Below are 25151 nucleotides of genomic sequence, written 5' to 3'. Positions count from 1 at the left end.
AATGATTTTATGTTTTATTTTCTGCTAGTAGAATGATAAGAGGAAAAGAATCATAAAATGACTTCATCTTAAGATAAAAATTATTTAATACTATTCTTGGTGCTGATGAATCAGCAGTGGAGAGAAAAACATACCTGCACTTAGGGAGTGTAGATTCTGTATTAATTATTTCCTCTTGGGTTTTGCATTACAGTGGTGTAAGTGGGGAAATCATCATCTAATTGTATGATTTTATAGTGGAAGACAGTATATGAGTCATGATTTGTTGACTTGCAAAGGACAGAATCCTAACACAAATTGGCTTAAAAAAAGAATTTATTGGGCAAACATGGCTGAATACAGGAATTCAAGTTGAACCAAGAGGTTTCTATCATTTTCAGTATCTATTCTATTTTCCTTTGTATTGCCCTTATTTCTTGTCCAAATTGAGGATTCCAAACTTCTCCAGGTTTACAGTTTAGTTACCCCAGAGGAACAACAACTCTTTTCTATAGCTGTAACAAAGTTTCAGGTATGACTGCTACTGACCATAACTGGTTTATTTGTCTACTCATGAGAAAATCACTGACATCCAAGCTATAACTCCATCTCTTGAGCCAGGGAGAGGGACTTGTCTCCATCCGAACAGCATAAACTCCTACTAGATTAGAGGTTATTTCCCCAAAGGAAAATCATGTTCTCTTACAGAAATAAATGGAATTGGGTATGGGACAGGCAAAAACAATAGAACCACATTCCAGCTCTCAATTCCTACTGAAATTAAGTGACTTTTCACAGCGAAGTAAAGTGACTTTAGAAACAAAGGCAAACTGGGCCTAGATTCCTGAATCTTAGGCCAGAATTTTTCAATTATACTTCACTGTCACTTTTTATTATGGAGAGTAAATAAGATCATGAGCGTAATTGTTTCTTTGAAAAAGTAATAAGTGCAAAATAAATGGCTATAATATATAATCTCTAGGCAATACTCTTGAAAGGTCCAGATGTCCTGATTTAATTTGTGTATTTAAAATGTATTCAGTCTGGAAGAATGTATTATTTAAGTTATTTAGAAAATATGCCATAAGTGAGATTGTTATTCAATGGACTTTGCTAATAACCAATTGAAAATGATAATAATCTTTTGGGATAAAACAATGAGATATTCTCTCTACAATAAAGGCTAAGAAGTGTTTAGGCAATGAGTCCATTCGAATACAGCTCCAGGGATCTTCCATAAATCTCTTCATAGTGACTTTGTTTGGTCCACTCACTCAGCTCTTTCTAGACTATGAGTACAATTAAACTTCATCCGGATCAACTTCCTGGCTTGTGAATGAGTACCAATATCTCACTCCTCAAACTTCGGACCTACTTTTTTTCCTAGGGAAAATTATTACTGTTATATTGCTTCTTCTTCAGGAAAGAGATATTTATGACCTATTAAATCCAAACTTGGAAACATTGACAACCTTAAAAACCACTTCTTTCCTTGATGAAAGGGAAAGCTTAATATTTAAAATTTCTGTAGAAGTGAGGAGAAATCTTGTGTTCCTTCCTTTTATTATAGAAAAGCACACAATGCAAATGCAATTACATTTTCATATTAAAACAGTTTAAAACATTCAGTCATAATTATGTTATAATTTTTAAAAATGTAGGTATTTTTCTATTAAGAAATAGATTAACACTTAGGTTACTAGGTATGAAATGTCTGACTTTAAGTACTAAGTTTGACAATTGATATCTCTGACATTTCACTTTGAAACTTCTTGTTTTATGTTTATTGTGAAGATAAATTCTCAGTCTTGCAAAAGTATGTTTTGGCTTCTGATTATACTTCAAAATTTGTTTTAGAGAAATTTTTGTGAAACCATGGATAAGTAAAAAATTCATGTTATTTTTGAATATGAGTTTTGTCATATAACCAATGCAGCACAGAGAGCTCGAAATATCAACCAGTGTTTGGGAAAGATGTGAATAATGAATGTACAGTATGTGAATAGTTTGAGAAGTTCCATTCTGGTGATTTTAATCTTGAAAATGAGGCACATGAGTGACCTGAGACCAAGGTGGTAATGATGAGCTGAAAGCTGTAGTGGAAGCAAATCCATTTCAACTTATGCTTGAATTAGCAGCAAGGTTTGATGTCATTATTACAACAATTTTGGATCATTTGAAACAAATGGGCAATATAAAGAAGCTGGTTAGATGGGTACTGAATGAATTAAATCAGCGTCAGAAGAGAAATCCTCTTGAAGCTTGCCTTTCATTGATGTCATGACATAAAGGTGACCATTTCTACACAGTATGGGTATGTGTGATGAAAAATGGATTCTTTTTGACAATCACAAGTGTTAAACACAATGTTTGCATAAAGATGAAGTGCCAAAAAACTGTCCAAAACCATACATTCATCAAAAAAACTAATTTTGTCTGTTTGGTGGTCCAACACTGGTATTATCCACTACATGAAACCTGGTCAATTAATTACGGTGGATGTCTGCTGCAACCATTAGAAAAAATGATGAGGATGCTTGTGATTAAGCAGCCAAGATTGGTCAATAGAGACAGACCAAATCCTCCTGCAAGTCAACACTCAACCATATGGCACACAAACTACTGTGCTCAAACAGCAGCTGGACTTGGAAACTCTCTGTCATCCACCGCATTTACCAGACATTACACCAAGTGACTATCACTTCTTCCAGGATTTGGACCACTTGCCCCCCACATTGTGGTAATTTATTTATTCATTTATATTTCAGACTATTATGGGGATACAAATGCTTTGATTACATGGATTGCTTTTGTAAAGCTTGAGACAAAGTTATAAGGATGTCCATCATCCAGATAGTGTACATTGTACATGTTAGGTTTGATTTCACCCAGCTCCTCCTCCACCTTCCCACATGCTTGATTTCCATTGACTCTTACTTCCATCTGTGCATATGAGTGCTGATTGCTTAGTTCCAATTTAGTAGTGAGTAGGTGTTTTTCCATTCTGGTGATGCATCACTAAGGAGAATGCTCTCCAGTTCCATCCAGATTGTTATAAAAGGTATTAATTCAATTTTTATGGCTGAATAGAACTCCCTGGTATACATATACCACATTTTATTAATCTAATCATGAATTGATGGGCAGTTGGGTTGATTCCACATCTTTTGATTGTGAATTGTGCTGCAATAAACATTCAAGTACAAGTGTCTTTTTGATAAAGTGACTTTTTTTCCTTTCAGTAAATCCCCAGTATTGGGATTGCTGGATCAAATGGTAGGTCTACTTTTAGTTCTTTGAGGAATCTCCATACTATTTTCCATAGAGGTTGAACTAGTTTGCAGTCCCACCAATGGTGTGTATGTGTTCCTTTCTGTCCACATCTACAACAGCATCTGTTGTTTTGAGACTTTTTAATAAAAGCTATTCTCACTGCAGTTAAGTGATACCTCATTAGGGTTTTGATTTGCATTTCCCTGATGATTAGTGACATTGAGCAGTTTTTATATGTTTATTGGCCATTAGTCTCTCTTCTTTTGAACGGCTTCTGTTCATGTCTTTTGCCCACTTTTTAATGGAGTAATTTGATTTTTTTTCTTGCTAATTTGAGTTATTTGTAGATTCTGGTTACTAGCCCTTTATTGGCTGTATAGTATGCAAAATATTTTTTCCCATTCGGTAGGTTGTCTATTAACGCTGTTAATTGTTTCCTTGGATGTCCAGAAGTTTTTAATTTAATCAAATCACATTTATTTATTGCTTGATTTTTTTATTGCTGCTTTAATCTCATTGCTTATTATTGGTCTGTTCAGGAATAGTCTTTCTGATTAAGTCTTCAAGTTTGTGTGATGCTGGGAATTTGTCCATTTTCTTTATGTTTTTGAGTTTATGAGCATAGAGATTTTCATAGTACTCATCAATGATATTTTGTATTTCAGTGCTATCAGTTGTAATAACTCCTTTTTCATTTCTGTTTGAGCTTATTTAGGTCCTTTCTTTTCTATTTCTGGTCAATCTAGCAAGAGGTCTATCAATTTTGTGTATCTTTTCAAAGAACCAAGTTTTGTTTCATTAATTTTCTGTATTTATTTTTTTTTAATTTCATTTCACTTTCTTATGAGCATAAACAAAACAAATTGTTAGACAAAAATAAAAAAAAAGGAAGTTACATTTATAGACAATGGAAGTTATATTGGCTTCTGAATCGCTCAGTGATAAATTTATACCAGATTTTTAGTTAATAATTTTAATTTCTTCTTGAAAATGTTGCCTACACACACACACACACACACACACACACAAACATGCGTGTGCACACACACATTTATTAATTTTAATGGGAAAATAAGATACATTTTATCTCAATCCAATATGCACAAATAATTTTTCATAGTTAGAAAAATATATTAATTGAACAGTGAAAACATGGTTACATAAGTAATAAACAATGGTTTGAAACTAAACAATATAATTTGTACATAAAATGCAATTTACTGAAGAAAGAAGAAAAAATTCTATTATGAGGTGGAGAATGATGGAGGATGGGTATAAAATGCTCATCCTTATAGGGTGATGAAGAGTCAGGTGATTGACTTTCTAGCAGTCACTTAATATCAGAATCAGATGTATTGGTAATAATAGAAATAAGAATGACATTTATTTTTCACAGCTTTTTAGTAAAAATTTATTTAAAGTTTCAGCTCTAGGCTTTCTGTTAATAGACATTACAGAAAGGCAGTGGAAAATATAATTCTGAATAATTACATAGGCAAACATCTGTCAGGCATCTAAATGCCACATTCACAAGCGTTACTGTAACTGTGAATTGACAATATGCTGACTATACATTTTATTTCATTTCCACTATTGTGTCAGGAAGAGTAGAATAAGCCTGATTGTGAATTCAATATAATTTTTCTCAAGTAAAGATTGTGAGGGGAATAGACCAAACCAGGCAAAAGAACGAATCTCGGAGCTTGGGCCACTTCTTGAAAGGAAAAATAGTCAATTCTCAACAAGCTGTGGAAAACATCTTTCATGATTTCATTGCCACTTGCTCTCCATGCTTCCTCACTGCTGGCATAAACAAGCTACTCTTAAAGATGGCAAAACTGTGTTGATAGTTTAGAAGCATACTTTGATACTCCTTCTTGTTTGAGTTATAATAAACTATACTTTGTATTCAAAATCAGATTTTTCATATGTAATGACCTAATATTATAATTAAGGGTTTTAAGAAAATGTGACATAACTTTAACATACATGTATCCCTAACAAAATGTTTAAATAATCAAAATTAATTAATCTAAAGGTAACACCTATTTGAACAATTGTTCTTACTATAACTAAATCTAGGTAAGCCAAAACTTTAATGGATTAAAAAGTAATAGAGCCCTAAATATTTAGAACTGGAACTGTAATTTTATTTACAAATGGGACCTTTACAGAGATAACTAAGGTTAAGGTGAGGTCCTAACTGTGGGTCCCTAATCCAATATGACTGAAGTCCTTATAAGAAGAGGAAGAGACATCAGAGAACTCACTAACATGGAGGACAGGCCATGAGAGGACATAGCAAGAAGGTAGCCATCTTCAAGCCAAGGAGAGAGAACTCAGAAGAAACCAAACCTGCCAACCAGCTGATATTGGCCTTTCATCCTACAGAACTGTGAAAACTTAAGTTTCTATTGTTTAAGCCACTTAGTATGTGGTATTTGGTTACAGCAGCTAAACTAGTAAATCAAACAAAAAAATTAGGGATGACATTTAAAATATGTATTTTATATATTAGCATTAAAAACTACTTAACAATAAATCTAATATCTGATCTGAAAGACTTCCATTTCAGAATGTTTTCCTCTAGAAACAGTCTCTGAGGGAAAAATACAGTCATGAATCATATGTAAGAACATTTTTAAATTTTATTGCCTTTCTAAAATAGATCTCGGTGTATGGAAGTTAAGGGTACAGGGGAAAATTTCTCTACATATCTCATCATTGTATACTTGTCACATTTTTAATTATGTGAATATATTAATTTTCAGACACTCAGCTTCAATAGTTTTCTTTTTTATAAATTTTAGTAAAAATTAAATTATAGATATATTTTGATAATGTAAAACTTGTCATTCTTTCTTCAATAATGATTTAGTGAAACAATAATGAAAAAAACTATTTCCAACGTGATTTTTTTGTCTTACTACAAATTATTTTCAAAGTTACTGTTAACAGTTTTTTAGATTGCAAGTTCCATTTAAAATATTCTCTGTCATTTCTTTTTCATTAGCAATTGAATCGGATTTCTTTCATTTATATCTACACTTCTCCCTCGCATATGAATTGTTTGAATGAGAGTGGTTTGATTTCTATGAACTTAAAAATTCTTCATTATCGGAAGAAGAAAGTGATACTTTGTGATTGATATAATACAAAACTTTTCTGAAAGTTTCTATTTGTATTTTCTTTTACAAAAAATGTATGCACAGCCATCATTACAAATCATATATTTGATATAACTTTCTCTTGAAATCTATAATAACACATATGTTCAGGAATGTAAAGTCTGAAAGTTGAATCAGTAAGGTAATGTAGGAAAAGAGATAATAAAAAATTCTCTAGGCTAACTTCACATCAATATAAATAGCTATTTAATAATACAATGTTGATAATTTGCTTTTAAATTAGTTAACTGACATTTTTAGTGGTTACTAGGGTTGATCTATTCAATCATTATAGATTTGGTTTGTACCTGATATCATATTTTTGTTCTAGATATAAAACAGATAAAACATTGTTCCGTCTAGCAAGAAATTTATAGATTTGTGTGAACGGTAGACAATTTAAACCTGATAACAGTTTAATGCTATAAGTGTATGAAGAATATATGTACTAATGCTGTTTGATTGTAAAGGGCTGGGAATGGGAGGTTTAAATATTTATAATATTCTGGAAGAAAAGGGAAAATCTCCAAGGAGAATCAATGCTTGGTATAATATTTGAAGGCTGAATATGTTTTTGTACTCACCTCACCCCAAAAGCCTCTCCTCTTTTTGATGATTTTTCTTTTTCCTGTGTAAATATGTGTTTCTCTTTATATCTGTTCCTTTTTTAATCACATATGATCCCGTGACTAAAACTGAGCATTTCTTTCATGTAGTTCTCTCCTTGGGTCTTTGACTCCTTTTTAGTCTCTCTGGTACCTATAAATTATCTTGCAGTTTTTATTCTTTCGTCTTAACATGTTGACCTTTATCCACTGTCCAACAACTCTTAAATGGACAACTCTCAGATCCATTGAATATAATGTTTATTTCTTCTCATATGAAAGTCACAATGATATTTACTAAGCCATGTTAGAATTTTTTTCTTTTCTCTTTTAAGGAGGAATTTTTAAACATGCCCAAACATAATTAAAATAATATAATTAACCTTTATGAACATATCACTAGTTATCAAGCCATCAACATATGGCTGATCCTGCTCCATACATACTTCATTCATACTCAGTACACTCCCATCTTTCTATATTGTGTAAAGCTAATCCAAAATAATATAAAAATTAATTCATAAATATTTTAATATTTATTTCTAAAAGATAAGTTTTCATTTATCAAAACATCATACCTATATTGAATGTTTTAAGGAAAAATTAAGTTTATAATACAAAATATTTTGTCAATATTCAAATTTACATTTGTTTAATAATTTTTAGCTTATTTTTAAAAAGATAATACTCTAGCAGACTGATCTCCAGTGAACAAAACATACTTCATTTATCTTTTAAATAACATTTAAGTAGAAAATTCAAAATTTGAATTAAAAAATATGGCATTCAAAGATTCAAATTTCTTGTTCATACTTTCCAAAGACAGCACAAGTTTTAGAACTCAAATGTCTGATATTTTAAAGTTTTGTTTTTATACTGGCAAGCCAGTTACAGAAGCATTATTTCACTGAAGTATAATAACCATCTACATATATGAATTTGTCTTTTAATTTTTTTATGTCACAATTCACTGGTTTTATTTAAGAATATATATAATATTGAAATGTGTTTTATTTCAAAGCAAAAGCAAAACAGATGTCAAAGGAAAATTTTTTAATATTTTGAATTGAATAATTAAAATTCAGCATACTAAAATATTAATATATGAGATTTTGTCATTGCCAACTTTGATTTTTTTCTTTCTTTAAAATTTATTTCAATAGATTTAGGGAGTAAAAATGGCTTTTTGTTACACCATGAATTGTATAATGGTGAAGTCTGGGCTATTAGTGTACCTGTAACTAGTGTACATTGCACTGAATAGGTAATTTTTCATCTCTCACCCCCTTTCCATCCTCCCCCTTCTGAGTCTCAATATTCATTATGTCACTCTGTATGACCATGCGTAACTGCAGCTTAGTTCCCACTTATAAGTGAGAACAGGCAGTATTTGATTTTCCATTCCTGAGTTACTTCACTTAGGATAATGGCCTCCAGTTCCACACATTACTAAATTTTTAAAAAAATTATTATTATTATTATTTTTTAGAAACAGGGTCTTGCTGTCACCCTTGCTGGAGTGCAATGGCTCTATCGTAGCTTATTACAGCCTCAAACACCTGGGCTCAAGCAATCCTCCTCCTTTAGCCTCCCTGGTAGTTAGGACTACAGGCATGCACGACTATGCCCTACTAATATTTCTTATTTTTTGTGGAGTTGGGGGTGTCCCTGTGTTGTCCAGGCTGATCATGAACTCCTGGCCTCAAGTGATCCTCCCACCTCTACCTCCCAAAGTGCTGAGATTCATGCACAATCCACCACTCTGGTCCATTACTAAATGCTTTTTTGTTTGTTTTTTGAGACTGAGTCTCACTGTGTTGCCCAGGCTAGAATGATGTAGCATCAGCCTAGCTCATAGCAGCTTCCAACTCCTGAGCTCAAGCAATCCTCTTACCTCAGCCTCTCAAGTGGCTGGATCTACAGGCTTGCACCACTGCATCCAGCTAACTTTTGCTATTTTTAGTAGAGATGGATGTCTCACTCCTGCTCAGGCTGGTTTCAAACTTCTGATCTCAAGCCACCCTCCTGCCTCAGCCTCCCAGAATGCTAGAATTATAGGTGTGAGCCACCATACTCAGCTCCATTACTAAATGTTTTTATTGATATTTTAGGAATGTGAAGGAGATTTATATTTCAAACACAATAAACACAGCTTCTTTATAACATATAGGAGAAATATAAAAAAGTAAGTACATCTGTAGACATAGGAAAATATTTAATAAAATTTATTAAATACATGATTAAAAATCATAGCAATCTATACATTGAATAGAGATTTATTAGTCCTATAAATAATGCCTTTGAAAATATTATAGTAAACATTCTATTTCCCAGTGTTATTAAAAGTTGAGATATTTAATGAGACAAGAATTCCCCATCACAATTTTTATTTAACTTTATCCTAGAGATAAAATTAGCAGATCTAATATGAAAAAAAATACATGAAAATTAAAATAAAATGAAACTAAGATTATTTTCAGAATACATGCTTATGCTTATTTATCTAGAAAACCCCAGAGTATTCATAGACATACTACTGACAAGGAAATAGAAAATGCTCACTGAAAGGTTAATATATAAAAGTAATTATATTTTTATATAATAAACAATAAAATGTTCAAAGGATACTATTTACAATAGCATTAAAACATCAAATACCAAATAAGAAATTTAACAAAGCTTGTGTAAGACCTCTATATTGGAAAGTACAAAACATTACTGAAAGATTTCAAAGACTTAAGTAAACAATGTGACAAAATATGTCCACTAATTAGAAGGCTAAATATCATTAACATAAAAATTATCCTAAATTTATCTTTACATTAAATTTAATGTCAATCAAACTCTCAGCAGGCATATATTTTCTAGAAATTTACAAGCTGTTTCTAAAACTAATATGAACATGAAAATAACCTTGACTAGACAACAAATATTAAAGGATATAAACATAGCTGATAAAATATTATACCATATATCGAGACTTACAAAAGTACATAATGTAAATAAAACAGTATATACAGTATTATCAAAAAGGATATATCAGTAATGATACAGAATATAAACTTCATAAACAGACCCTTACTAGGCATTCACCTGATTAATGACAAGAAGGACTGCAATGAAATGGGATAGGATTTTTTTTACATTATAGGTACTAGGTAAACTTTATATCCACATTGAAATGCAATAATCTTCAGAACTACTTCAAACTATAGAGAATTCACTTTCAGATGTATTGTAGATTTCAAATGAAAGACAATAGCTTTTAGAAGCAATTTATGAAACTATATTTATGATATTACATTAAACGAAGTTTAAATAGGACACAAAGTGATATCAAAGAAAAATTAGCAAGTTAGATTACATTAAAAATAAGAGTATATGTTCATCAAAAGATACTGTAATAGGATATCCAATGGACAATAATGAAATTGAGTTGTAACCTAATCTGTTATCTGAGAACAGCAAATTAAACCACAGTAATATATCATGTGGCACCACAAGAAGTGTAAAAGCAGAAAAGACACGTAAAGTTTTGCGAGAGAATGAATAAAAGAGAAACGCATTATACACTGCATTAGAATATAAATTAGTATGGCCACTTTGGAAAACATTTTGACACTTTCTACTAATACAAAACATAACTGTCTCTATCTGTTTGGGCTGCTATAATAGAACACTATGAACTGGATACCTGATAAATAGCAGAAATGTATTTCTCACAGTTCTGGAGCTGGGAAGTCTAAGAGCAAGGTGATGACAGATTTGGTGTCTGCTTGGGAATTAAGTTTCAAAATACTAATTTTGGGGAGGGGAACACAAAATTTAGTCCATATTGATAACCATACCCTGTTCACTGCAATTCTAATCCTTTTACAACCAAGTATATGTCATCCAAAAGACACATGCAAAAAATAAATAAGTAAATAAACAGATAAATTGAAAGATACATACAAAATTTTTGAAGCGGCAGCAGTTTCAAATTAATCTCCATTTAAAAACATTCACATTTCTGGGCAGGTGGGAGGGGGGAGGGGGACGGGTATATACATACATAGTGAGTGAGATGTGCACCATCTGGGGGATGGTCATGATGGAGACTCAGACTTTTGGGGGGAGGGGGGGAAATGGGCATTTATTGAAACCTTAAAATCTGTACCCCCATAATATACCAAAATAAAAAAAATAATTAAAAAAAAAAAAAAAAAACATTCACATTTCCATTGCAACATTAGAACTCATTAGAACTTGTGATATATTCATTACTGGAATATTATATAGCAATGAGAATGAATGAACTGAAACTGTACAGAAAATGAAGGAATTTTCAACTATAACACTGGCCTAAGGAACACAGACATATGATACATATGATTGTATTTATAAAATGATGGGAAAAAGGCATTAGATGTCAATATAATTACTAGCCATGAGCTAGGTGTTTTATGAATGGGAGCAGCATTATGAGGATTTCTGAGTTGCTAGTAATATGCTACTTCTTCCTATGGATGGTGTAACATAGGTACTTTATTTTATGAAATCTTTCATAGTGCTATATATTAGGATTTGTGGACTTTTCTCGATACATGTTATACTTTAAAATTATAAAACAATATTATTCACGTGTACATTTTTTTAACGGCACTGAAATTTCAAAGTTTGTTTAAATATATATAACCTAGTATTTTTCAAAATTATTTGATACCAGAACCCACTACTCAATTTTTATTTCACTATAACACATTTTTTTTAAATTATTTTTTTTATTTTGGCATATTATGGGGGTACAGATTTTAAGGTTTCAATAAATGCCCATTTCCCCCCCTCTCCCCAAAAGTCTGAGTCTCCATCATGACCATCCCCCAGATGGTGCACATCTCACTCACTATGTATGTATATACCCGCCCCCCTCCCCCCTCCCACCTGCCCAATACCCTATTACTGTAGCACCTATGTGTCCACTTAGGTGCTACTCAGTTAATACCAGTTTGCTGGAGAATATATCTGGTGCTTGTTTTTCCATTCTTGGGATACTTCACTTAGTAGTATGGGTTCCAGCTCTAACCAGGAAAATATAAGGTGTGCTATATCACCATTGTTTCTTAGAGCTGAATAGTACTCCATGGTGTACATATACCACATTTTATTAATCCATTCTTGGATTGATGGGCACTTGGGCTGTTTCCACAGCCTTGCAATTATGAATTGTGCTGCTATAAACATTCGAGTGCAGGTGTCTTTTTTGTAGAGTGTCACTGGATCATTTGGGTAGATGCCCAGCAATGGGATTGCTGGATCAAATGGTAGATTCACTTGTATCGCTTTAAGGTATCTCCATATTGCTTTCCACAGAGGTTGAACTAGTTTGCAGTCCCACCAGCAGTGTAGGAGTGTTCCTCTCTCTCCGCAACCACGCCAGCATTTATTGTTTGGAGATTTTTTGATGAAGGCCATTCTCACTGGGGTTAAGTGATATCTCATTGTGGTTTTGATTTGCATTTCCCTGATGATTAGAGATGTTGAGCATTTCTTCATATGTTTGTTGGCCATTCTTCTGTCTTCTTTAGAAAAATTTCTGTTCAAGTCTTTTGCCCACTTTTTAATGGGGTTATTTGATTTTTTCTTCCTAATTTTCGTGAGTTCTAAGTATATTCTAGTTATCAGTCCCTTATCGGATGCATAGGATGCAAAAATTTTCTCCCATTCTGTAGGTTGTCTGTTTACTTTCATGACTATTTCTTTGGCTGTGCAGAAGCTTTGTAGTTTGATCATGTCCCATTTATTTATTTTTGTTGCTGCTGTGATTGCCTTTGGGGACTTCTTCATAAACTCTTTGCCCAGGCCGATGTCTAGGAGAGTGTTTCCAACTTTTTCCTCTAGAGTTCTAATAGTTTCATACCTTAGGTTTAAGTCTGTTATCCAGCGTGAGTTGGTTTTTGTGAGAGGTGAAAGGTGTGGGTCCTGTTTTAGCCTTCTACAGGTGGCTATCCAGTTTTCCCAGCACCATTTATTGAAGAGGGATTCTTTTCCCCAGCGTATGTTTTTGTCTGCTTTGTCAAAGATGAGATGGCTATATGAGGATGGTTTTATATCAGGATTCTCACATCTGTTCCACTGGTCAATATTCCTGTTTTTGTGCCAATACCATATTGTTTTAATTACTACAGCTTTGTAGTATAGTTTGATATCTGGCATATTAATGCCTCCCATTTTGTTTTTGTTGCCTAGAATTGCTCTTGATATTCGGGGTCTTCTTTGGTTCCATACGAAGCGTAAAATTATTTTTTCTATATCTGTGAAGAATGCTGATGGGATTTTAATAGGTATTGCATTGAATCTGTAGATCAGTTTGGGTAGTATAGACATTTTGATGATATTGAGTCTGCCGATCCACGAGCATGGTATGGATTTCCATCTGTTTACATCCTCTGTTATTTCCTTCCTCAGTGTTTCATAGTTCTCTCTGTAGAGGTCTTTTACGTCCTTGGTTAAGTATATTCCTAGGTACTTTAATTTCTTTGTTGCTATTGTGAAGGGAATTGAGTCTTTGATTTGTTTCTCAATTAGATTGTTGTTGGCGTATATGAATGCCTCTGATTTCTGTGTATTGATTTTGTATCCTGAGACTTTACTAAATTCATTGATCAGTTCCAGGAGTTTCTTGGTTGAATCCTTGGGGTTTTCTAGATACAATATCATATCATCAGCAAACAGTGAAAGTTTGATCTCTTCTGCCCCTATTTGGATACCTTTGATTCCATTTTCCTGTCTGATTGCTGTAGCCAAGACTTCCAGCACTATGTTGAACAGAAGTGGAGATAGTGGGCAGCCTTGTCTGGTTCCAGTTCTAAGTGGGAATGATTTCAATCTTTCCCCATTCAGTATGATGTTGGCTATGGGTCTGTCATATATGGCTTGTATCATTTTTAGGTATGTCCCTTCTATGCCTATTTTCTTAAGTGTTCGTATCATGAAAGGGTGTTGAATTTTGTCAAAAGCTTTTTCTGCATCTATTGAAAGAATCATGTGGTCTTTGTTTTTGCTTCTGTTTATGTGGTGAATTGCATTTATAGATTTACGTATGTTGAACCATCCCTGCATCCCTGGGATGAAGCCCACTTGGTCGTGGTGGATTATTTTTTTGATAAGTGTCTGGATTCGGTTAGTTAAGATTTTGTTGAAAATTTTTGCATCTATATTCATTAGGGATATTGGTCTGTAGTTTTCTTTTTTTGTTGCATCCTTTCCTGGTTTTGGTATCAGAGTAATATTCGCTTCATAAAAGGTGTCGGGGAGGTTTCCGTTCTTCTCGATGTTGTGGAATAGTTTCTGCAAGATAGGTACTAGTTCTTCTTTATAGGTATGGTAAAATTCAGGTGTGAAGCCATCTGGACCGGGACTTTTCTTTTTAGGGAGATTTTTAATTGCTGTTTCTATTTCAGCTGTTGAGATTGGTCTGTTCAGGGAATCTATTTCTTCCTGGTTGAGCCTAGGGAGGCTGTGTGTTTCTAGAAATGTGTCCATTTCCTCCACATTTTCCAGTTTGTGTGCATAAAGATTTTTGTAGTATTCATAAATTGTATCTTGTATCTCTTTGGGATCAGTTGTGATATCTCCTTTTTTATTCCTGATGGAGCTTATTAGAGATTTCTCTTTTCTGCTTTTCGTTAGCTTAGCCAATGGCGTGTCAATCTTGTTTATTTTTTCAAAGAACCAACTTTTTGTTTTATTAATCTCCTGAATAGCTTTCCTGTTTTCAATTTCATTTAGTTCTGATTTGATCTTGTTGATTTCACTTCTTCTGCTGGGTTTGGGGTTGATCTGTTCTTCTTTTTCCAGCTCTTTGAGTCGTTTCATTAGATTGTCTATTTGTGATCTTCTTGCCTTTTGGTTATAGGCATTTATGGAGATAAACTTTCCTCTTAGAACTGCTTTAGCTGTGTCCCAGAGGAGTTGATAACTTGTCTCTCCATTGTCGTTTTCTTCATAGAACTTTTTTATTTCCGTCTTGATTTCTTCGTTTACGAAGTAATCATTTAGTAGGACGTTGTTTAATTTCCACGTTTTTGTGTAGAAATGTGAGTTTCTGTTAGGGTTGATTTCTAGTTTTATTCCACTGTGATCTGAGAAGGTACATGGTATGATTTCTATTTTTTTAAATTTCTTGAGATTTTCTTTGTGTCCTAGGATATGGTCAATCTTAGAGAATGTCCCGTGAGCTGATGGGAAGAACGTATATTCAGTGGATTTTGGGTAGAATGTTCTGTAGATGTCTGTCAGACCCAATTGTTCTAGAGTTTTGTTTAAGTCCATTATTTCTTTATTAATTTTCTGTTTGGAGGATCTGTCTCGTGCCGTCAGTGGGGTGTTGAAATCCCTGGCTATTATGGAGTTGCTATTAATCCATTTGCTTAGCTCCAGTAAGGTTTGCTTTATGAATCTGGGTGCACCTAAGTTGGGTGCATATATATTTAAAATTGTTATCTCTTCTTGTTGGACTGTGCCCTTCACCATTATATAATGACCCTCTTTGTCTTTTACTACTTTTGTTGGTTTAAAAACTAAATCGTCTGAAATTAGAACTGCCACACCAGCCTTCTTTTGGCTTCTATTTGCTTGGAATATTGATCTCCACCCTTTTATTTTTAGTCTATATGCATCCTTACAGGTTAAATGTGTTTCCTGAAGACAGCATATACTTGGCCTGTATTTTCTTATCCATTCAGCCAGCCTATGTCTCTTGAGTGGAGAGTTTAAGCCATTCACATTTATTGAGAGAACTGATAGGTAAGGTAGATTACTGATCATTCTGTTGGGTTGGATGTTGTTGCTATGATTTCTGTCTTGAGCCATTGTAATATCTGGCCTTTAATATCTTTGGGTTTTGGTTGTTTTTATATCCGTGGGTTATTATTATGATGTTCCGTGCATAACGCTGTTTTAAGTACTTCTTGTAGGGCTGGTCTTGTCTTGGTGAATTCTCTGAGCCTTTGCTTGTCTGAGAATGTTTTTATTTCTCCTTCATATATGAAGCTTAGTTTTACAGGGAATAATATTCTAGGCTGGGCATTGTTTTGTTTCAAAAGAGTGAGAATGGGGCCCCAGTCTCTCCTTGCTTGTAAAGTCTCATTAGAGAAGTCTGATGTTATTCGAATTGGCTTTCCCTTGTATGTCACTTGCTTCTTTTGTCTTACAGCTCTTAGAAGGGCCTCTTTAGTTGATACTTTGGTCAGTCTAATGACTGCATGACGTGACGTCTTCCTGTTTGCATTGAATCTCCCAGGGGTCCTCTGGGCTTCTTGAACTTGTATATCGAGCTTTTGAGCAAGGCCTGGGAAATTTTCCTCTACTATATCTTCAAACAGCTTGTCCAACCCTTGAGTGTTGTCTTCTTCCCCTTCTTGTAACCCTATGACCCTCACATTAGGTTTCTTCACATAATCCCACAGCTCTTGTAAGCTTTGCTCTTTTCTCTTGTTTTTCTGCTCTATTTCTGTGACTGATTTATTTAATTGGAGGGTGTTATCTTCAAGCTCTGAGATTCTTTCTTCTGTTTCATCTACCCTGTTCTTGAGACTTTCCACTGTATTTTGTAGTTCCTTGAATTGATTCTTCATTTCCAGGAGTTCGGCTACACTTTTCTTCAATGTGTCTATTTCTTTTCTCATATCCTGGAGATTTTTTGTGGTTTCTTGGTGTTGGTTATTGAGTTGTTGTTGCAGCTGGGTGAGTGTTCTTATGTTCCACATACGAAATTCCTCTTCTGTCATATTGGTTGCCTGATTTTGGTCGGTGTCCGTTTCTAGGGGGCTGGTACTCCTCTTTGGGGGTGTGTTTTCCATTTGGTTCTTCATATTTCCTGAGTTCTTTCTCTGATTTCTTCCCATGTCGATCAGTTGTTGTTTCTTTCCTTAGGTTATTGTTTGGGTATTCACACACCTTGTTTAGTTTCTGAGACGTTAGGTGGTGCCTGTGGGTGAAATTGGACCACTCCCTGTATATTGAGTGAGTGGGTGCCGTGGAAAGGCTGTGCAAGATGCCGTCCCTGTCAGTAGGTGGCGTTTGCTTGGAGGAACAGGCTATGGTGTTGATTTTGAGTCCTGTTGTCAGCTCTTGTTCTGGGCTGAGCTGGGTTGGGTAAGCCTGCCCTCAGGCCGTTAGCAGGGGTCAAAGTTCTGTTCTCTGCTTCCAGGGAGAGCTGTCAGGGCGGGGCTGGAATGATCCTGCTCAGCCAGAAAGTCTGGGTGTGGGGGTGGGGCTGTCTGAGACCCGCAGTCTGCAGCAGGCCTCGCTTCTTTCCACCCTCCCCAACTCCGCAGCTACTCCTGGGCCTCTGCCAGCAGGCCAGACCACAAGCCACCAGGCCTCCCTGGACTGTGATGCCGGCGGGGAGATTCCTTGCACAGGAACGCCACCTGGGTTGCGCGCACGGCCTCCTCCTGGGAGGAGGGTTGCCCTCTAGGACCTGATCCGCCCCTGGAGGCACACAGACCTCAGTAGGCTGTTCACGTATAACCCTTCTGTGCCCTGGGCAATGCTAGCCCTCGGTGCAGGGGATCTGGTCTGCAGGTCCGACCTCTGGGTCCCAGAGTTCAAACTGTATTCCCACCAGGGAGAGGATTTCCGGTCCTAATTCACCCACAGGGAGCCCAAGCTTGGTCTATGTCTCTCAGCCTCTGAGTCGGCACCGTTTTCCTGGGAACACGGTGCCAGCAGCACCTGGGAGGGCGGGCGGGGTCCCAAATGGGAAGGTCCCGTTCCCTGGAGGTGCCTCTGGCTGGTGGCTGTATTGTCTCTCTGGGCAGCCGCGGGTAGGGTCGGCGGAGGGGAGGAGGAGGCAATATGGCGCCTGCCGCGCAGCTCAGGTCCGTGCACACGGAGGTGCCCGGAGGAAGTTGGGAACCTGGTGCCACGTCTGCTACAGGCTCACAGTTGGCAGGCGGCGGCAGTCTCTGGGCTGATGTTTGCAGGTCTCTCCACCCGCTGGGGAGCCCACCAGCAGGCCCGAATGCAGGGGAGGGGAAACAGCAGATCCACCTACCCTTGCCGCTGGTCTTCGGGCTGCTCCGGTGGTCTCAGCCTCCAGTTCTCCTCCGCAGCCTCCTCCCGTGGAGTCTCCCGGGGTCTCAGGTACCCCTCCTTCCGGCCCTTGTCCGCTGTATGCTCGTCTTCTTGCTTCTTTCCTCTAGTTTCTGCTAGAATCAGTCTTTTCTGCAGAGACCCTCAGTCTGGCGGTGTTATTCGTCAGCCATCTTGCTCCGCCCCCCCTGGTCAATGTATAACACATTTTAACACCCCACAAAACTGATATTCTTTGAAACACTTTGGAAAATAAATTATATAATTATGTCATTAAATATAAAATAATAAATTGCAATTTTGATTATTTTAATGAGATTTGAAAACCACTATATTTGTTTGCTATTCAGCTTATTTCTTATTAACTGTGATACTACCACAAAATCTATTAAAACTCCCTAGGTCTCAATGTCTCTTTTAAAAAAGTAGCCATAATAATAACTACTGAAAAAAGTTATTGAGTGAAGAATAAAAGAGACATATTATACAGTGTGGTTATTGTTGATATAAATGATGAGCCAAACTAAGCAGCAGGAATGTAAATATTTATTTCCTCAGAACTCAGGTTTTTCATTACCAAAAGAGCAAAAACTCTAAGGAAAACAGTTTACTGTCTCTCTCAAAACAATCTTTATAAATAATATTCAATTTAATTCGATCTAGTGTTTCCTTGACATATCTATTAGAACCAGAGCCACTGAAGAATTGGTGATTATGCAAAAGTGTAGCAAAATAACCTCCTATAGCATTTGTATGTGCTTCAAGAATTACCACTTTAATTATACTCTTAATTTATATCCTTATATAGAAGCATTAGTACTTGACTTTTCAACACTATTAATGTTCTAGTTACTGGTGAAAGAATTTGGAATTTTCTGCCTGATTTTTTCTGATCTTTCTCTAGCTGTCTCTTAAATTATTGATAAAATTTATAAAAGCCTATGGTGAAAGCGATATAGAATTCAGATTTTACATTAAGAAAATCCACATTACATTCATTAGTGCCTATATTGCTAATCTATGACCAATTGCCCCAAAACTTTGCAGCTTAAACCAATATTTATAATATTACAAATTCTGTTGATCAGGTATCTGGATATGGTTTAGCCAAGAACCACTGACTCAAGGTATATCATGAAAATATTCTCAAGCTGTCAGCTCCAGCTGTGCTCTCATCTGAAAGATCCATTGCAGGGAGGGAGATCTTCCTCCCAATTTACTTGACCTGTTTGTTGGCGGGATTTGATTCCTCACCACCTGGACCTGTCCACAGGGCTACCATACAACACGGCAGCTGATATCTCCCAGGCTGAGTAGTCCAAGAGAAAGTGTGGGAGAATGTGCCCAAGACAGAAACTAGTTTTTTATAACCTAATCTTGGAAGTGATTATTCATCACTTACATTGCATTCTATTCAATAGATGAGTCAGTAAGTGTGGTCCTCACATAAGGGGATGGCAGTACAAAAGGACATGGAATAGTAGGAGGCAGGGATCATTGAGAGTCACCTCACAAGCTTCTTAACCAAGTGCTTTCCCTATCTTCCACGGTGAGACTTGGAATAGCACCATACTAAGTCATATTGAGAAATTGTGAATATCCAAATAAGACAAAATAAGAATACAAAAGTTATAAACTCCTTTAAATATTATATTCAAGTTCACGGAAAGGTTTATAGAAAAAATGTTATTGATAATCTTTAAGAAATAAAAGTAAAAATGGGAAGTTTTCAAAAGCAAGCTGCAAGAAAATGTTCTGTTTTTTAAAGGTATGTAGTGAGTGTAGAAGTCTCCTGGGAGCAACTTACTAAGAAGCTTGACATTAATGCTTTTCAAAATGTAAAAACTCAGGGATAATATCATAAGCATACAGAGACCCATCATGGGTTCACTAAAGAGTAGTCATTCCCTTTTAAACTGAGAGATCATATATAATATCTTGATTCCAGAAAAAAGTTTGAGAGTCTCTCTCCCCTCCCTCCCTCTTTCTTGTTCTTGTTTTTCTTGTTCTTCCTCTTCTTCTTGTAAGATGATGGAATATGCTTAATAATAGTATTTTTGATTCTGTTGCTGATTAAAAATATATCAATAACATTGATTAATTACTGAAAATCTATAAAACATGCTCTAATAGCGTGACAAATTTTTTTCTTATCAATGCTCTGTTAAATGATTATATTGATGGAGTCCAAAATTAAATATTTTAGATTATGCAGAGTTGGTAGAGATATTACAATAGAAAATACAGTTACAAAATGCCAATAGATTTGAACTATAAGCCAAATCAAAACTGGATTTAAGAGAAATAAATACAAAATTCTTTGTCTTTAAATTAGCAATTTTATTGCAGGAATGTGGCTGAAATGTGTTATAAAAATATAATATTATGGTGAGCCAGGCTTTTGTGCAAAAAAGACAAAAACAAACAGAAAAGTATTGGGGAAATCATGTTACTGAACCATTAGTTAGACATTGAAATGCACTTCTGCAGGAAAGAATAAAAATAATTCAAAATTATATGCAGTAGTTTAAAAAAAACCTGGCTCCCCTCATGTTGATGTAGATAACTAATAAAATTTCCAGCTTCAGGAGAAAAAAAAACATAGAAAACATAGGTGTTAGTGCTGAGAAATAGATTACTCATGGCATTGATTTAAATTAGCGTTTTTCAATCTTTTTGGTCTCAGAACTCCTTTACACTGTTAGAAATCATTAAGGATCCCAAAGAGCTTTTGCACATAAGGATTATATATATTGCTGTTTATACTAAAAGAATTTTGAAAATTTTACTATTTTATTTAAAAACAACAATAATAAACCAACCATATGTTAACATAGAGGTTTTTAAAAAATAAAATAATTTATACATTTCCAAAAAAAGAAAAAGAAATAATTAAAGAGAAGATCAGAATTATTTTATAATTTTGCTAATCTGTTTAATACTGGTATGTAAAGAAGGCAGCTAGATTCTTGTATAGTATCTACTCTGCACTTAATCTGTCACAGATTGTTTTATTTTGGTTTAAATATGAAGAAAGTCCAGGCTTAAACACATATGCTGTTAGAAAAGTGATAGTATTTTAATAGCCTATTCTCATAATTAAGGGTATTTTAATTGTTAATATACCAAAATTAAATCAGTAGCACTTTCTTAAAGGTTAGTTGTAAAGTGAATTCTGAAATCACAACATTGAGTTTTTTATAATTGATCCCATTAAAATCCATTGGTCCATCTTGCATTTGGAATCCATCCTTTTATGCATGGTTGGCTATTTGGAAAATTTGTTTTATTGTAGCATGTGGATCTCCCAACTGTTGACATATTTCATTATAAAATACTGAAATTTAAATCCCACTCATTTTGAGCACTACTGATCTCATCAATAAACCTAAATATTGGGAAGCTATCAAGCCCATGATTGATATATATTTTTCAAATTTATAATGTTTTGCTTGAAATCTCAAATTTTATCATTAACCACAAATAAATTCAAATTTGTTTGAGACAGCAGATTCATTTAATTCATGTTGAAGAAAATGTTTGTCCAATATACAAAACTTAACAACTGTAGTTTGTCCTCTATAGTTCTTTTAGGCATAATGATGTTTCACCAAAATCGTGGCTGGCTGGATTTAATCACAACTCAAACAATTGCAAAGTGCTTTTTTTTAGATAACGATGATAATTCAGTTTTGAGTAAAGGGCTTTATGGTGTATTTTCTATTTCATCACATAGAATATTGAAAAAAATTATACTAGATGGTTGATATCTAATAAAATAAATAATTTTTATTCCTTCATCAAAGATATTCTTAAGTAAAACTGGATTTTTTTTTTTAACTTCAAATTTGTTACTATGAAGAATTCAATGATTACTATCACAGTTAGGCTCCACCACTTCCTGTTTAAAGGCCTGGAGCTTTATATACCATTACTTTTGATCATCAGTGAGAATGTCACACAACTTCAGTGAGAATGTCACAACAGTGAAAACATTAATGATGTCTTCTTATTATTAGAAAAATGTCTTACCTGTGTAGATGCCCCTGGAATGGTTTTGATACATAGGTGTCTGCAGATTACACTTTGAGAAATAGTAATTTTTATTTAAAAATTCTCAAGACTTCACTAATCTTGTTATTGCAATGTTGATAGAATACTTTTTTTTTTTTTTGAGTCAGAGTCTCCTGTTGCCCAGGTTAGAGTGCTGTGATGTCAGCCTTGCCCACAACGACCTCAAACTCAAGCGATCCTCCTGCCTCAGCCTCCCGAGTAGCTGGGACTATAGGCATGTGCCACCACGTCCGGCTAATTTCTTTCTATTTCTAGTAGAGACAGGATCTCATTCTTACTGAGGCTGTTCTCGAACTCCTGACCTCAAGCAATCCTTCTGTCTTGGCCTCCCACAGTGCTAGGATTAAAGGCATGAGCCACCAGGACCAGCCCAACCCCAGAATAATGTTTTTTATAAAAGTAGCCAGTGTCAAGAAGCTCAGGGCATCCGCTGAGACTTGGTTTCTTATTTACTTTCACATTGGTCACAGACTTAGACAGAAAACTTGGACTTATGCAAAACAAATGTAAAACATCAAATGGTGTAGCTTAATGCTTTATGGTTTAGAGATTATCATAGAATTAGTGGCAATTTGGGATTCTTATAAGGATGGAATTCTTGTTTGAAGAATTGAGAAAACTTGTGCAAGTATCTTAACTCTATAATGGTTGAATGTGTACCTTATCTTCATTATGCCATTCAAAGGCAATAACCTAGAAAGCCTTACACCAAGCTACTTATCTAAATTCTTTCCAACTTTTGTTAAAGTTTTTCAATTTATAGTGAAGAATGAATTTATAGATAAAATCTCTAAACCCATAATTATATTTACATTGGTTTTGGTCTTTATTCTTATTTAGTGGGCTCTGGGGAGACAACAAAAATTGTTCAATATGCCACAGCTCCCACAGGATGAGATTTTATCCTGTTGACTAGAATGTAAATGAATTTATTTGAGCTATGGAGTGTTCACCTATAGTAAAATGCATTTAAGTCTGCATTATAATGTAGGCCCTTTTTATTTATAGATAACAAAAAAAGAAAATGTGTTTTTTTCACTGTTGCATGCATTTATTTGCTTGAAATACCTTCATTCTATACATTTAAAAACTAGTAGCTATTTAGTTTTAACTATTATTTCCTGAACTTTTTGTTAGTTTTCCTATTTATAACCAATAACCATTTTGATGTTTATATGTTCTTTATACAATTTAGATGTGAATCAATAGCAAAGCATCATTCATATATGGACTAGACAAGATCATGGTTTGTCTGAAATTGTATCACAAAAGAATACATGAAGTAAATGACTATAATTTACTAGGGAAATAGAATTTTATTTTTAAAAAGTTTGAAGTTCTGTGCTGATACAGGGATAATATATAAAACCAATGGTAGAGATTAAAAAATACAGATTGGGCTATTTTAGTGGACATTATAATAATGAATATATATGTGAAAATATTGTAATCAGCTTACATTATAAAAACTACTTTCTATGTGTTTTATATATATTAACTCAATTAATTCTTATCAGTCTACAACTTAACTATTTTGTATTTCTATTTTTCAGATGACAGCATTGAAACACAGAAGTAATTATTAATTGCCCAAGATCACATAGCCAGGAAATGATGAAAAAAGACTTCAGGCCCAGCAATCTGTCCCCAGAATACATGATATTTTTTTAATGAAAAATTTTGTGAAAGGACAATGAAACACTAGTAGAATACCACCAAAATTAGCTCCCTGTCCAGAGGTACATGATGTATGGAAGAATGGATACTTTCCTCTTCAGAAAGCTTGGGTGTAGGGGCGGGGGAGTCAGGTTTTAGCCTCAGGCAAGGACAGGGAGTGAGAATTCTCTGAAGAGTTTCAGGTTAAAGGAAGATCTCTTTATAATGAACAGGGGTTTCAGAGATTGCTGTGGAGATGGTTGGGAGAAAGCACAGGGCAGCATCGGTATAAGAATATCAGTTATGTAAGATTTATGAGGATGTAAAGCATGATGTTATAAACTGGCCTTGCAGTGTCAGGTTGAGTGGAGATTGCTGACACTTAGCAGTGTGCAGCACCTGCTTTGGATTCTAAGTAGAATATTGAAAATCTGTGTTGTTTACCCTGAAAGGTCCCTCCTTTTGTAACTGTGGAATACCTCTCTGGATAAATCAACAATGGCTAATACATAGTTGGCATATTCCACTTCTGTTTATTGGATTATTTGATTTTATTATGTTTGTCTTTTAAAGCTCTGCCATGTTATGCTTCTTCTCTAATTGTATGGAAAATTAAATAAAGATGATAATGCCTGCTATTAAAAAGTTAAAAAAAATTATATTTACTTCAGATCATCCTATCATTTTAAGAATAATAATTTATACATGAAGCTATAACCTTCTATGCCCTTTTCCATTTCATGTTTTTTTTCTATCTTAATGGAAGCCTCTAGTTTTATGTTTGATGTGAATCTAAACTGTATGGTTATATATCAACTCTATATCAGTATTCTATGATTTATTTATTAAAAAAATTAAATAGTTTATTAAAATTTCTACATATTTTATGTATCATTCATTTCATATATAAAAAAGTTAATGGAATTAATATTAAAATAAACAGTGATTTAAAATTGTTAAATGAGGTTAAAGAGCTCTAGAGAGAAAATTGTAAAATGTCAATAAAAGACATAAAGAAGATTTGAATAAATGAAAAGATACTCATGTTTTTGAATATTAAGGCTTAATATTGAAAATGTCAAATTTCTCCGAATTAAAATATAAGGATAATACAATTACATTCATTATCCTAATAGGTTTTTTTTGGGGGGGAGATCTTGATAAATTGATTTTAATATTGTTACAGAAGTGTAAAGATTTAGGTCAGGATTGCCTAAGATAATTGTGAAATAAGAAAACAAATTGAAGGTGGTGATATGTTCTCACAATAAATCACTGGGTATGATTATTTTTCATCTTTTAAAATATTACCCATGTT

General features: G+C 34.4%; 1 long non-coding RNA gene across 2 annotated transcripts in view; it reads left to right on the top strand.

Annotated features, from left to right (window-relative positions):
- The window catches only part of LOC105881535 (uncharacterized), a 358441-nt gene extending 333787 nt beyond the window's left edge, over window positions 1–24654 (top strand). For both annotated transcript variants that reach the window (XR_012919746.1, XR_012919747.1), the window contains one exon: window positions 23731–24654. This is a non-coding gene — a long non-coding RNA (uncharacterized LOC105881535). The remainder of the gene's footprint in view (window positions 1–23730) is intronic.
- The last annotated feature ends 497 nt before the right edge of the window (window positions 24655–25151 follow it).

This window comes from Microcebus murinus, chromosome 1 (assembly GCF_040939455.1).
Source record: "Microcebus murinus isolate Inina chromosome 1, M.murinus_Inina_mat1.0, whole genome shotgun sequence".
NCBI lineage: Eukaryota > Metazoa > Chordata > Mammalia > Primates > Cheirogaleidae > Microcebus > Microcebus murinus.
This window is presented reverse-complemented; position numbering and strand designations above follow the sequence as displayed.